The sequence below is a fragment of the Electrona antarctica genome (assembly GCF_951216825.1).
Source record: "Electrona antarctica genome assembly, chromosome: 18".
NCBI classification, from domain to species: domain Eukaryota; kingdom Metazoa; phylum Chordata; class Actinopteri; order Myctophiformes; family Myctophidae; genus Electrona; species Electrona antarctica.
Window position 1 is genome coordinate 13,005,650 of NC_136799.1, and position 14,804 is coordinate 13,020,453.

General features: G+C 44.1%; 1 protein-coding gene across 2 annotated transcripts in view; it reads right to left on the reverse strand.

The window, feature by feature from the left end:
• pxdn (peroxidasin) overlaps nt 1–14,804 on the reverse strand; it is a 104,446-nt gene that overhangs the window by 10,182 nt on the left and 79,460 nt on the right. The window lies entirely within an intron of this gene.

Here is a 14,804-nt window from a genome sequence, read left to right on the forward strand (position 1 = left end):
AGTTATGCAGGAAGGCCTACTGACTTACTGAGTGTCAAAAAACTACTTTCTGGCCTTGACAGCCCCTGCATCCAAACGGAGAAGTCCTATCTGATTGCATTAAACAACGTTAAACAATGCTAAACTCACTTTGCATGTTGCTTTGCCATTCGATTTGCCACTCGATGTGCCATTCACTTTAAGCATGCGCATACCCTCTATACAAGTAGAACGGCAGCTACGGTAAACCTCTCAGGTATGTTATCTTTGGAAGCAGTAAGGAGTGTGCATGAAGAGGAGAGAAGTTCAGAAAACTGCGAGTATGGTATAATTCTATTATATATCCAATGGTGTATTATGATCACATATCATTGTTCTTGGGTGGGAAGGGAACTTTGTATGTCCAAAATCATTCCATTTCAGGAAATTAACCTGTGTTCCAATGAATCTGATTTAGTTATTATTTAGTGACAAGCTCTACTAAAATACTACTCACACTTAACAACTTTCACTTTCACACCAACAATTGCTCAAATTGCAGATCTACAAGCTCACAACTCATCACATGGAGATACAGTACAAAGTGTATGCCCGACAACAACAATATAATCACTGCCAATGGCAAAAGGTACAATAATAATAATAATCCAGTATAAACAACATAAGAACTCCATAATAGCACAATCTAAGACAGTGGTTCTTAAAGTGGGGTCCAGGGACCCCCAGGGGTCCTTGAAGTCTTCCCGGGGGTCCCCAGCTAAGTTTGTTAATACAGCGATCGCAATCACTTTGACCTATTTATTCATTAATATGTTGGCTATTCAAAAATAGGAGATCTACAACCTCACAGTGTTTCACTTTGTGCCGCAGTGCAAGCTTGTACTGCTGTTTTTGATCATAGTGTTTGGAACATTACATTTTTTCCCCCCTTTTCTTTTCTTTTTACACAAATCCTCTCTTCTGGGGGGTCCCTGGCACGAAGCATTTTCATTTGGGGGTCGTTAACATGAAAAAGTTTGAGAACCACTGCTCTGATCTAAGTGGTCCGTGCCCTCCGGCACGTATAGGGTGATGTTTGTTCTTTGTCAAAGAGCAACGCTGATCATCCCAGATTAAAAGCCCACAGAGAACAGGACAGAGGAGGAAGCGGAGCGTGTCATAGAGCGGCTAGCGGGGCATAACGAGGCAGAGCGCTGCCAGCCCAGCGTTGCCTGCCATCTCCGCAGCGCTCGCTCTCATCCCACTTCAAAGCGCTGGGAGCGGAGGAGGAGGAGGAGGAGGAGGAGGAGGCTGGCGCTGCCGCGAGGCTTCATTCCTACACCGCGCTCACTCATCACACAATCGCTGTTCCTAAATGTGCCACAAGAGACGCACACACGTTTGTATTACTATTTTTGTGAGGACCTGCTCACACCTCGTTGTGAGCTCTACTACTTATGTGGATATTAGGTCCTCACGAGTATAGTAATAGGAACACATGCATGTACAGTACACATGCACGCACACACTCGGGGGTGTCTACAAGCTCACGACGCGTCGCAATGCAATGCGTTGTGATCTTGTATATGGGCTCATTTCGGTGCACAACTATGCACAAACCAGGCATAACTCCAACCCTAACCTCTAAATGACTCCTAAACCCCAACTTGAATTATCTCCTAATTAAACCTTAAATCTAAAAGTATGTGTAAGCATAAAACAACCATGTCTCTTGTGACAGCCAAGAGAAATGTCTACTTCTCAAACTCAACTAGCGTTATGGTGACATAATGTCCTTTAAAGGAGCATTCAGTGATTTGGGTGATTTGGTAAACCACCCAGTCCGCCCCGGTAACAAAATGTGCACATGCACACGCTCCAAGCACCAAGGCCCGCCCCCACACATGATTGGAGGAAGGCCCCTCTCATCCTGATTGGATGAAGGCTTTGCCACCCGCCACCAAAACTGAAACTAGGGTTTTTTGACCCCAGGGGCTCACTGGGGACAGGGAGGAACTCCTTATATGGTCAGCACACTCTATAGTAGGGCGAATTATCAATATAAAAAGAAAAAATAAGTGATATTTGAATGAAGCGAAATCACTGAATATACCTTTAAAAAAATGGGGAACAATATTTCCTCTTTAAAATACTGGGGCATTGAGAAAGTGGAGAGACCCCCCTCGGGGTGGTGACCACAATCGACTCCTACTTCAATGTGAAGCTTTTTATATTTATACACTCAACACTATGGCTCCTCAAGGGCTGAATGAGGAATTTGATGTCAAACCATTTCTGGGTTAATTCTTTCTTTTTATGTTTTATCCTTTTAACTTTTGTGTATACTGTTGTTATTGCCATTGTTGTTGTCCTTATGTTATGTCCTCATTATTTTGTACTGTAATTGCAGTAAGTAAGTAGCCTTGCCGAGCCATGAGGCCCATAGTGCAGGAGCCTATCTCCTGTTTCTGTAGCGTGAGGCAGCTTGATGTACAAGTACACCCCCTGGACATGACGCTAGTATGTCGCAGGGACTTACCCCCAATCCAACCCTTGATGCTGAGTGTCAAGCAGGGAGGCACTGGGTCCCATTTTTAGAGTCTTTGGTATGACCCGGCTAGGGATTGAACCCCCGACCTCCCAGTCTCAGGGCGGACACTCTAACCACAAGGCCACTGAGCTGGTTGTAATTGCAGTACCCTACTATATGTTTTGCTATTATATTATGGTCTCATCCTGTAGGCAGTATTTTTTATCATTTGCAATGTTTTTATTGGTTTGCAGCTTATACTTTTAATTTTGTCTGCACCTTTATACTTTCCTTTTGGGTTCTAAAGAGTTGGCCTTAGAGCCAATATTTTCAATATAAATAGAGTCCTTAGCTTGACATGCCCTATATGCTGATTGCAGCCTCATCCTTTCAGATGTGGTGGGCGTGTCTTGCTTGATTTTCCTCATTGCAACAGAGCTTGTTCCTTGTTGACCTGCTGTTGTATAGAATACGCCTCTTGATGTTTTGTACCTGACGAAGACCCACAAGGGTCGAAACGTTGTTCAAGAAATAAAGAATTTTCCTGGGAGCAGTGAAACAGTGTGCGGACATCCCTTCCTTTTCATTGGACATAATGTCCTTCACATGCACATGCATAGTAATAAGTAAAGACACACACACACGCTCGCACACACACATTTGGGTCATGGTGAGGTAGTGACGAGCATCAAAAGCCCCCCCCCCCGACACAGGACAGTGGCTGGGGAGTGGGCCCCGTAATTAGGAAGGCTACACTGGGCTAGCAGGCATCTTTAAATGTAGAATGCTTAAATCCTGCTGCTGCTGCTTTTCCTTTTTCTCAGAATGTCTTTGATTTGCCAGGCAACAGGCCATAAAATACACACACACACGCACAGCATATCTAAAGACAACAAGACATGCTTTACCTCATGCTGACACAGACAAAGGTATGCGCGTGCACGCACACACACACACACACACACACACACACACACACACACACACACACACACACACACACACACACACACACACACACACACACACACACACACACACACACACACACACACACACACACACACACACACACACACACACACACACACACACACACACACACACACACACACACACACACACACCCTGCAAATTTCCCCGCCAGTGTTATTGTGGCTAAGCGATATCCTGAATCTTCAAACACTGGGGTCAGCATGACGGATGAAACGAGAACAATTCAAGAGATGATGCACCCCCTGTTTACCGTGTCTGAAAATACTGTCACTACAGTAGCTCTCAGACGATCAACAAGTGGGGAGGAGTTTTACTCCTTTTGAACCCAATTAGGTCAGGAACGCCTTAGCTTTTAACCACTTTAACAACAATTTGAAACTTTAGCTGTTGAGAAATAGCATACAGTATGTACAAACTCATAGCACAGCACCAAACATTTTAACTCGAATATTAGCTTCTTGGGGGTCCCTGGAAAAACATATTTTCAGATGGGGGTTGGTGGCCAATTACATATAATTTTTGGGGTCCTTGACATGAAATTGTTTGAGCAGCACCGACACAGAAATATCGTTTTTCTTTCAGAACTCTGTCATAATTTAAAGACATTTTGTAGGATCTGATTTCAGGTCTTAATGGGTTTATACAATCTTAAGAATCAAGAAGGTTTCTTCTACAGCACTGGAGCTTGAGAACCCTGTAACGTCCATTTCACAGTTGACACTCAGCACAGCTGTCATTGCTGCATGGCCACATTGTGTTGTGTTCCCGGCCGAACAATCCCTCTCAAAACGTAGTTCCATTTCATGTTTGGAACCGTGTTTACTGAACAATGAACACTACATCCTAATGCTTGGAACCCTGTTGATTGAACAATGAACACTACATCCCAAACTGCCTCCAGATGGACAGTGTGCGGATTGCTCCAAATCACTCACTTCTTGCTAAACCACTTTCAACCCAGTGTTTCAACCGGATTTACAAGCTCACGGCGCATTACATCGCAAGTTCGCAACACATTGTAAATGGTAAATTGTGCATTTATATAGGGGCTTTATCCAAGGCGCTTTACATAGATTACATTCACACACACATTCATACACCGATGGCGGAGGTAACCATGCAAGGCACCAGCTCCACATCGGGACCAATTAGGGCTTCAGAGTCTTGCTCAAGGACACTTCGACACTAACTCTGGGGGAGCCCGGGATCGAACTGGGAACCTCACGGTTCCCATCCGGCCGCTCTACTGGCCACTCTACCCATGAGCCACTGCTGCCCATTATGAGCTTTGTTTTTGTTTTAATAGGAGGGTTATAAAAAAGTAATGTTTGCAATTTAACACTGGCAAAATAATTCAGCATTGGCCAACACTATAATAATTATAATTATAATATTAATATACATTATATATAATGATATTATATAATAATTATGCAAAATGTAGTGGTAGCACCAGTGGTTAGGATAGGATCCCATTACACAAATACTTACACTTTAATACTTAAGTATTGGGAGGTAAAACGTGGGGCGTGTTTAGTGCTACTTAGAAGCCATGTCAACTGAATGCTGTTTTTCACTCACTAGCCTACTGAATGAATGACTTCACCAGTGATCCAATGGAAAAGGTAGATTGTGGAGACTGTGGTTTCACAGTAGTAGGCAGTAAAAATCACCACGTTATGCCTAATAACCACCACGGACGGACAAAGGCCCAGTATTCTCAATCAGCCACCCACAAAACTCTGGAGCAATTACAAGCGTTTGAGAGTCAGGAGAAATATTAAGCACCTCGTGAAAGCATGAAAAACTCTCTCAGTCTCAAGCAAAGGATAAATCCCAAGCATTACACTACGGTCTAACTGTATTCTTGCCTGCAATGGCAACCCCCATGTTCTACTGTAATGCCACCAAAATGTGGAATGCCCTACCAACAGCCATCAAAAAGTCTGAGTCCCTACCCTCCATCAAAACAGACATTAAAAGACCTTCTACACTTGACACCAGAGATTGCCCCCCCCCCCCCCAACAATATTTTCTGTATATACTCCTAGTGTTGATGACAAGTTAGTGGCAGCGGTGGCCGAACGGTTTGCGGAGCGGTCTTGATACCGGAAGGTCGCCAGTTCGTATCCCCGGACCGGCACGTTAAAATTACCACCGCTGAAGTGCCCTTGAGCAAGGCATTGAACCACTACCATGAAATGTTCTATGAGCAGGGCCTGGCTGTAAACAAGTATCTGATGCTTAGTCCAGTTACCCTGGGTAAATATAGTAACTTTGCTTTGCTTTGCCTGCAGGGCTGTTTGTTTGATCCTTTTAGCATCCCTGTAAATAACCGCACCACTGTAGTTGTTGCAAACCGTTAGTCACCCCAGACTCCTGCGGTGGTGGGCAGACGTTACCCAAGCACCACCCTCCTGTTGGCTTTGTCAACGGCACGCAGTGGCGGAACATGCAAACATGAAGAGAAGAGAGGAAGCAAGCAAGTTGAGTAATTCAACGTAATAATGTAGCGGGTGCACGGTTCAGGTAGAGACAGTCCATAGAAAATAATTCCAGCACTCACTTTATATCCAATAGGATTCTTGTTTTATTTCAGGTTTCAAAACAAGAATCCTATTGGATATAAGGTGAGTGCTGGTATTCTTTTCTAGGAACATGCAAACATCCAGGCCTTAACTCCATATAATGTAATGAGCAGGCACGTGCAGAGGGGGGGGCTAGGGGGGCTTGAGCACCTGCCCTTTTGCAGAAAGTGCCCTTTCTCAAAAAAATAAAATAAAAAAAGTTTTATTTTTTGTATTTATTTTTAATTTTTGAGGGAAATGGCATTTATTATTTGCCACACAAGGAGATGTGTGTGGGGGGGGTGGTGGTGTGGGGGCCCAATACGAGCTTATGTGGGGGCCAATAAAGGCTTGTGGGGGGCCAATAAGGGCTTATGTGGGGGGGCAATAAGGGCTTGTGGGGGGCCAATAAGGGCTTGTGTGGGGGGAAAACAAGGGCTTGTGTGGGGGACCAATAAGGGCTTATGTGGGGGGCAAATAAGGCCTTGTGTGGGGGGCCAATAAGGGCTTGTGTGGGGGGGCAATAAGGGCTTGTGTGGGGGGCAAATAAGGGCTTGTGTGGGGGGCAAATAAGGGCTTGTGTGGGGGGCAAATAAGGGCTTGTGTGGGAGGCCAATACGGGCTTGTGTGGGGGGCAAATAAGGGCTTGTGTGGGGGGAAAATAAGGGCTTGTGTGGGGGGAAAATAAGGGCTTGTGTGGGGGACCAATAAGGGCTTGTGTGGGGGACCAATAAGGGCTTGTGTGGGGGACCAATAAGGGCTTGTGTGGGGGACCAATAAGGGCTTGTGTGGGGGGAAAATAAGGGCTTGTGTGGGAGGCCATACGGGCTTGTGTGGGGGACCAATAAGGGCTTGTGTGGGGGGCAAATAAGGCCTTATGTGGGAGGCCAATAAGGGCTTGTGTGGGGGGCAAATAAGGGCTTATGTGGGAGGCCAATAAGGGCTTGTGTGGGGGGCCAATAAGTGCCATTGGCCCTTCAACACGAACATTTGACAAGTAATGATAAATGCCACTATCATAATGAATTATCTTTTAATCTGCCATCAGTCAGTTTTAGTTTCAGACTAATGAGAACATTGCTTATTTTACTGTCCAATGACATGAAATGGCACAAGGGAAGGACTCCACAAAAAGACCACCCCCAAAATTCGGCGCGCGCTACGCGCGCCCACACATGTGCCCTTTTTTGGAGTTTGAGCCCCTGCCCCCCTAGTGCTCTCTGCACGGCCCTGGTAATGAGTCCCTACCCTCCATCAGAACAGACATTAAAAGAGCACCTTCTACGCTCGACACCAGAAATTGCCCCCCCCCCCAACATTATTTTCTGTATATACTTGTGTATACTCCTAGTGTTGATGATTTCTTGAACGTATATATCTCTTTAAACGTCTTGCTGAATTTAACACATAGGAGCACAATGGAAACAAGCCTTCAGGGCTGTTTGTTTTATCCTTTTAGCATCCCTGTAAATAACCGCACCACTGTAGTTGTTGCAAACCGTTAGTCACCCCAGACTCCTGTGGTGGTGGGCAGACGTTACCCAAGCACCACCCTCCTGTTGGCTTTGTCAGCGGCACGCAGTGGCGGAACATGCAAACATGAAGAGAAGAGAGGAAGCAAGCAGTAATTCAACGTAATAATGTAGCGGGTGCACGGTTCAGGTAGAGACAGTCCATAGAAAAGAATCCCAGCACTCACTTTATATCCAATAGGATTCTTGTTTTATTTCAGGTTTCAAAACAAGAATCCTATTGGATATAAGGTGAGTGCTGGTATTCTTTTCTAGGAACATGCAAACATCCAGGCCTTAACTCCATATAATGTCGCTTACCACCTACATACGTATAGATAACAGTGGCGTGCACAGACATTTAGAGGGGCAGGTGCTCACGTGAAAAAAAGGGCACCTTGTGTAGCGCGTGGAACCGGCCGGTTGCCTTAATAGTGTGAGATTTATAGATTGTGGGGCCTAAATAATATATTAGAAGCTTTTTATCAAGAATTGATCAATGTCACCATGGTCCACATACTGTACAAGTGTACAGTGTACACTACAAAAAAAGGAAAAAAGAAAAGAAAAGGGGAACATTGCCAAAAGGCACCCCCTCTAGCACCCCCTAGTGTCTATCTGTGCACGCCACTGGTAGATAATTATGTAGATATGTACAGTTCAGACAATTAACGTTTCCTCAGATGCTTGAGATTTTACCTTCAGCGGCGTACGGTATAGTGCTGCCTGGATTTATATGGTCCCAATTCTGACATCCGACCGGCAGAGGGGGGGCCTTGTCTTTCTCGAGGCAGAGGGGGGGCCTTGTCTTTCTCCAGGCCAAGAGAGTAAACAAGCGCTCCAAAGCGCCAAGCTCCCATTCCACTCAGAGCAAAGGATCAGGAGCCTGAGGAAATGTTTATTCTTTCATTTCTCTGCCTCTGTCTCATTTCTCTCATTCCGGGTTTCATGTACAGGCAAGCTGCTTTCATGCCGATAATGATGACAGCTGCCATCGTCGTGTTTGTTAATCCATTGAGACCTGGAACGCATCTGTGTCATATTATAGCTTTTAACCCATTTTGGGGCGGGAACCCCTTTTGGTGTTTTAACTAAGCATTATGTTATACTTTAGCTATTGAAAAATAGCAGATCTACAAGCTCATAGCGCGCCACCGAGTGGCGCGCTATGAACTTGTAGGTCTGCTATTTTTGAAAAATCATAAAAATGCGGCACAAATCTTTGAATATATATTTTTTCAGAGCGAACGTTTTTTTTATTTCGACGTCAGGCCTGAATGGGTTAAGTGCCGGGGCAGATCTCACATGCTTCCTTGTGTATGGTATATAACAACCCTTGGGATAGTTTTTACCCTGGGCTGAATTTGAGAGAATGTGTTTAATCAGCGGAAAACACAAGGTGAGAATACTGTATAGTTCACATCTTACCAGTGGTGGAAAAAGGTACTCGCATGTTTTACTTGAGTAAAAGTACTAATACTGCAATGTAGCTATACTCTGTTACAAGTATTGGCATTGAAATGTACTTAAAGTACAAAAGTAGAAAGTACTCGTTACGCAGAATGTCCCATTTGAAGTTTTCAAATATATAAAGAAAGTTTTGAAAATAGCAGATCTACACGCTCACAATGCATCGCATCGCTCACAATCGCTCAAAATGCGTCAATGCGCTCACAATGCGTCGCATCACGACGCATTGTGAGCTTGTAGATCTGCTATTTTCAAATGGACGAAATGTATAAGGTTGAAGTGGTTAATGTATGTTTTGTAATAATAATCACAATCTACAATCTATCAAGTAACTAGTAACTAAAGTTTTCAAATAATTGTAGTGGAATATTTGGTTCGGAGATGCAGTGGAGTAGAAGTAAAAGTATTGGAAATTAGAAATACCAAAGAAAAGTACAAACACCTCAAAATTGTGCTTAAGTTCATGTACTTAGTTACTTTCCACCACTGCAACTTACAAAGTCTTTCCAGTAGTACTTGGTTCTGTAAGAGCCAGTGTATTTCCAGTAGTACTTGGTTCTGTAAGAGCCAGTGTATTTCCAGTAGTACTTGGTTCTGTAAGAGCCAGTGTATTTCCAGTAGTACTTGGTTCTGTAAGAGCCAGTGTATTTCCAGTAGTACTTGGTTCTGTAAGAGCCAGTGTATTTCCAGTAGTACTTGGTTCTGTAAGAGCCAGTGTATTTCCAGTAGTACTTGGTTCTGTAAGAGCCAGTGTATTTCCAGTAGTACTTGGTTCTGTAAGAGCCAGTGTATATTATAAGATGTCAGGTAATTCCCTTGTTGTTGTTTTTGTCCTGCTTACACAGCGTGTTCTCTTGGCATAGCAAAAAGGTTGTGTGTCATTGAGTGATGAGAGAATTATGACAGGAGTGTCTATTGAGTAGAGAGAGGCATTAGAGTAACAGCGGTTTCACTGTCAATTTTGTGTTCTCTAAAACCACAGAAATATTGCAAGACCAACAGATCATGCAGTTTTCGCTGACAACTCGCAGCACCGTTTGTGATGTAGTACCACAAAACATTCTTTGGTTCTTTATTCCAGGGGTCTTCAATGTTTTTCATGCCAACAAGGACCCCTTAGCTGAGAGAGAGAGAGTGAGAGAGAGAGAGAAATGACACAGGGACTCCCACTACAGTACATAAGGGTTCATAAATAGCTTCATAGCTAAATTTGGTTTTTGGTTTATTTGTTTACACATTTAACCACTTAAACCCTCCGTTGGAGGTGCGACAGTCCCAGCAGGAAGACCATCCTTCTGTATGAAATAATGTTATACTTGACTGTTGGCTCTCTTCTGTACTAGGTCTGCTCCTTTTCCCCTCTATACTGTACCAAACCTCTTTCTGGAAGTGATTTATGTAAAAACAAGACTGACATGAAATGACATAAACAGGTTGGCTACCAATATAAAGAAAATTAGTGCCTGCCTGCCTGCCCACGTGTGTGTGTGTGTGTGTGTGTGGTAGGCGTGATGTCTTTCTACGTCCGTGATTAGACATGGTAACGCCCCGCCTGCCTCTGAGGTGGTGGTGGAAAGCCTGGGTGAGGCGAGGCGAGGAAATAAATAAATAAATAATAATAATGAATGACACGCGCGACAGTAACTTTTATTTTTTGTAGAAGAGGCAAACTAATATTGTTTATGCCGCTGGCCTGTTTATTTGCATACATCTACATGTGTACACTTGAAACATTATTGTACTGTAAAAAGGTCTCTTTTCCCTTGATCTTTATCTTTTTAGTATTAGTACTATTAGACAGCCAAATCAAATCATAGTCGTTCAATCAATTATTAATTCAAAGCAAACGGTACAAACAATATTGGTTTGCCTCTTCTACAAAAATTAAAGTTACAAGTTACTGTCGCGTGTTGCCATTCTCTTGTACTTGTATTATTTCCCACCACGGAGTACCCTTGCATCTCGGAGGACAGGCAAGACGGGCAGTGTCGGTAGGCCAATCAGAGGCAGGCGGGGCGTTACCATGTCTAATCACGGACGTAGAAAGAAATCACGCGTGTGGTAGTCGTAATGTAGGGATGTTGGTGTTTGTCTCTGTGTGTTTGCCAGAGTGGGGGGACTCAGGGAGAGAGAGGTGAGGAGAAAGAGGCATAGAAAGCAGCCATGTACAGTATTGGCAAACATGTTGAAGTGGAGTTGCATGTAAAGATGGAAGAGCATTTTGTGCAAGACACAACATCATATAAGAGGGAACGTTTTTGTAGAGGTTTTTATTTTAGGAGTCGAGCAATAACATTTTGGCAAGGAGGCAAGGAGGCAACCAGGTGCTCAGGAGGTGTGCAGGTATAAAAAATGTAAAAATAGTAAAAAGGTGCTCCTGGGATCAATCGGGATAACACATCGATATAGAGCAAAGAGGAGATCCGGGCACACTTAATGTTAAAAGGAGGAAAACTTTATTGAACCGACATGTATAACATTTTGCAGTAAACAAGACAGTGAAGGCCTATTCATACTCCAGTTTTAGTCGATAAGGTGGTCACCGAAACGGCGGTTATAGTAAAAACAAGAGAGACGTGTTCGGGTGAGCGGTGAGTCGCTTACCACCGCAGCGTGACGTCATATTGTAGTTTTTCGGGGGTGACCTTATCAGCTTAAAGGTATATTCAGTGATTTGACTTAATCTAAATATCACTTATTTTTTCTTTTTTTCTGGATAATCCTCCCTACTATAGAGTGTGCTGACCATATAAGGAGTTCCTCCCTGTCCCCAGTGAGCCTCTGGGGTCAAAAAACCCTAGTTTCAGTTTTGGTGGCGGGTGGCAAAGCCTTCATCCAATCAGGATGAGAGGGGCCTTCCTCCAATCATGATCACTCAAATCACTGAATGCTCCTTTAAAAGGTGATGAATAGACCTTAAGCCACCCCTAATAGCAGCTTTTCAGTGCCTTCTGCCAGCTCTAGACGACATATTTGAATGCCAATTATTTTTTGTGTAAACTAAAAAACATAAAAATAAAAAAGTTAAGAAATTGCATTACGTCAACGGTAGTGGGGGATTAATTGCGTCAATAACGTCAAGGGCAATAAGGGGGTTAAAGTGATTTTCACAAATCCAAAGTAAGGAAATTTAAACATTTATGTTGAAAAATACAGAATGCACGTAAATTAGTGTAGGCTTGTTCCTGCACAACATGAAGTATAGCTGTAAACGTACGTAAGGCCATGGTGAGGCGGGCTCGGCTGGGGCTGTTCAGTAGACTGGTAAAATGTATTCTCTGCACTGGAGGACCTGGCTGCTGATCGCCACACCTGGCGCGTCTCAGTCACGAGGGCAGCATTGCACACACAGGATCAGACCGCAGAGAGGAGAAAACAGCAACACATACTGTACAGCGACACCAGCGTGCTGAAGCCCCCTTCCCTCTCATGTGTGGACTTCAACTGTCCCACATGTGGCAAACCATGAGGGTCACGCATTGGCACAAACGCAACACCCCCTTAATAACCCGCTCTTGGCGCAACGTCGTCATCGAAATCGATGGACAGCCGTAAGCAAAGCAAGCAAATGTATTCATTCTTCAGATGTAAATTAGGCTATTCATGTGAATATGTCTTGATCGGCCACATTCCATATGATAATGACATTGTGATTAGCCTAAATCAGAGCCTCAATCAGCTGTTGTTTTGTCATGTGTTCCTCCAGACACAGTTCGCTTATTGACCAGGATTTAATAAGAGTGCTTGGCTCAACTTGTGTTTTGCCTTCTAATACATTGGTGTGCGGGGAATGGGGATACTATTCTGCTAACACATTGAGCTGTAAGTTAATATGGGTCATTCAGGGGTGAACGCCGGCCGGAAGGTTCCGGAGTTGTCAAAATCCCGTATTAAATAACCTGCCACTGAGCCAAAAATGCATGTCCAAGAAGAAAACATAATCTACTAACGTCTGATTAACACACACACACACACACAAGTGTTATTAGTTGAGTTTTCTAATAAAGTGCTTCTGAATTGTTCCAGTGTGTTGGTGTCAGTCAGCGTAAATCCGGTCTTGTTTATTTACTGCACCACGGCACGGAGAGAGACGTTTAATCATGCAGTCGCTGCTCACACGACTTGCGTCAATGTGCGCATGCGTGCTCGCGCAACAAAACAGGACCAGTACACTTTGCAGGTTTGAGATCCGGTATAGAGTGGAAATGGAAACGGCCTTTTTTCCGTGCCTATGATGTGTGCAAAAAAAAGACACCGGATAGAGTAGGCGCAACACATGTCGGGAGCAACGGGTGATTTGCGCATGTCAGACTTTTGGTGTGGCGGATAAGCGTGCGCACGCCGAGTAGGCGGGCTCTACAACGAACCAACATTCGAAACATGTTTCTTGTTGGCTGACAAACTGACACACTCTCATAGTTAGTTCTGATTGGTTCAAATCACACATATTTTCTGGAAGGAACACAAACGCGAAGGGAAATGAATAGGCTACCAGCAACCTTTGTTGAAGAATGCAAAATATAAACGAAGCGCAATGCAACAAACAATTACTCATATGTTTAAGAGAAAAGAGAGAGTTGAAGAAGCTGATTAAACATTTTGAGACACAGGGGGAGGAGGAGGCAGCCAGGGTAGAGAGACCCTGCAATGAGAAGTGAGAGCAGAAGCAAGCACAGGTTGACAATAGGTCCCTGCACACACGTCCAGTCTGCAAGGACCCCAGTGCCAAAATGCAGTTTTCTATGCTTTTGGGGGATTTGACTCAAAATTGGGGGTGTTTGACCCGAACATTGACCCGAACATTGTCGGGAGGTGTCCCTTATTTAAATCTCAGAGTTAAGAACTTCAAGCCACTTTCACCCCTGTCTAAGAGCCACCCGAGACGAGAAGGCATTTTACCCACTTGGGAGTAGCAAACACACCCAAAACACTCCAACCCTAACCCGTCGTCACTACAGGTTGTTGTTGTTCATAAACAAGGCATTCATACTTTGGAACTCATACAACCTCCGGTAAGTAAAATGTGACACCGCTGCATGCACCGTTGTCCTTAAAGAGGACAGCCAATGAGGAGAAAGTGTTGAATAAGTGTTGACTAGTTGCAGGGTCTGTACATAGACAGGTTTGCTTGGCAGGGCAACCTGTAACAAAGCCAACCTGTAAAAAAACAAAGAAACAAAACAAAGATCCTATCACACAAATGTGGTTTGGCGTAGTAACTCCGAGGACCCCCCCCCCCCCCCCCCCCCCAGGGGTCCCAGACCCCCATTGTGAAGGCCCCTGCTTAATCCCCTCCCTCCACACAGTCAGCAAATTTTGATTTCGTTTTTTTCATAACCTTTTGAATAAAATTCTGAAATGTTTTAGTTGAGATTTTACTCAACGTTGTATTCCCTGTTTTTTTTTTTTTACTTAGCTAAATAGCAGATCGGCTATTTCCGGAGCACGATACCAGTGCACAACCAAGCATGAAATGACTTTCCTTAGTTCCACTGGATCTCTTCTATCTCCACTAGTCCCTCCTTACCATTTTCGTCTGGGTTTTTATTTGTCAACGAAATTGTCAATATATTAGTTAGTCACAGTAAAGGTAGCCTGGAACTCACCTATGCTTTTTATGGCATAGGCAGCTCCCGGCAGGATCCGCCGGGAGAAACTATGCGCAGCTGCTAGACATGCGACTAATTAATTAGAGCGACAGAGAGAGAGAGGAGTGTGTGTGTGTATATGTGTGCGTGTGCAGACGATCAGAAATCAGCAGAGAGTGAGTGA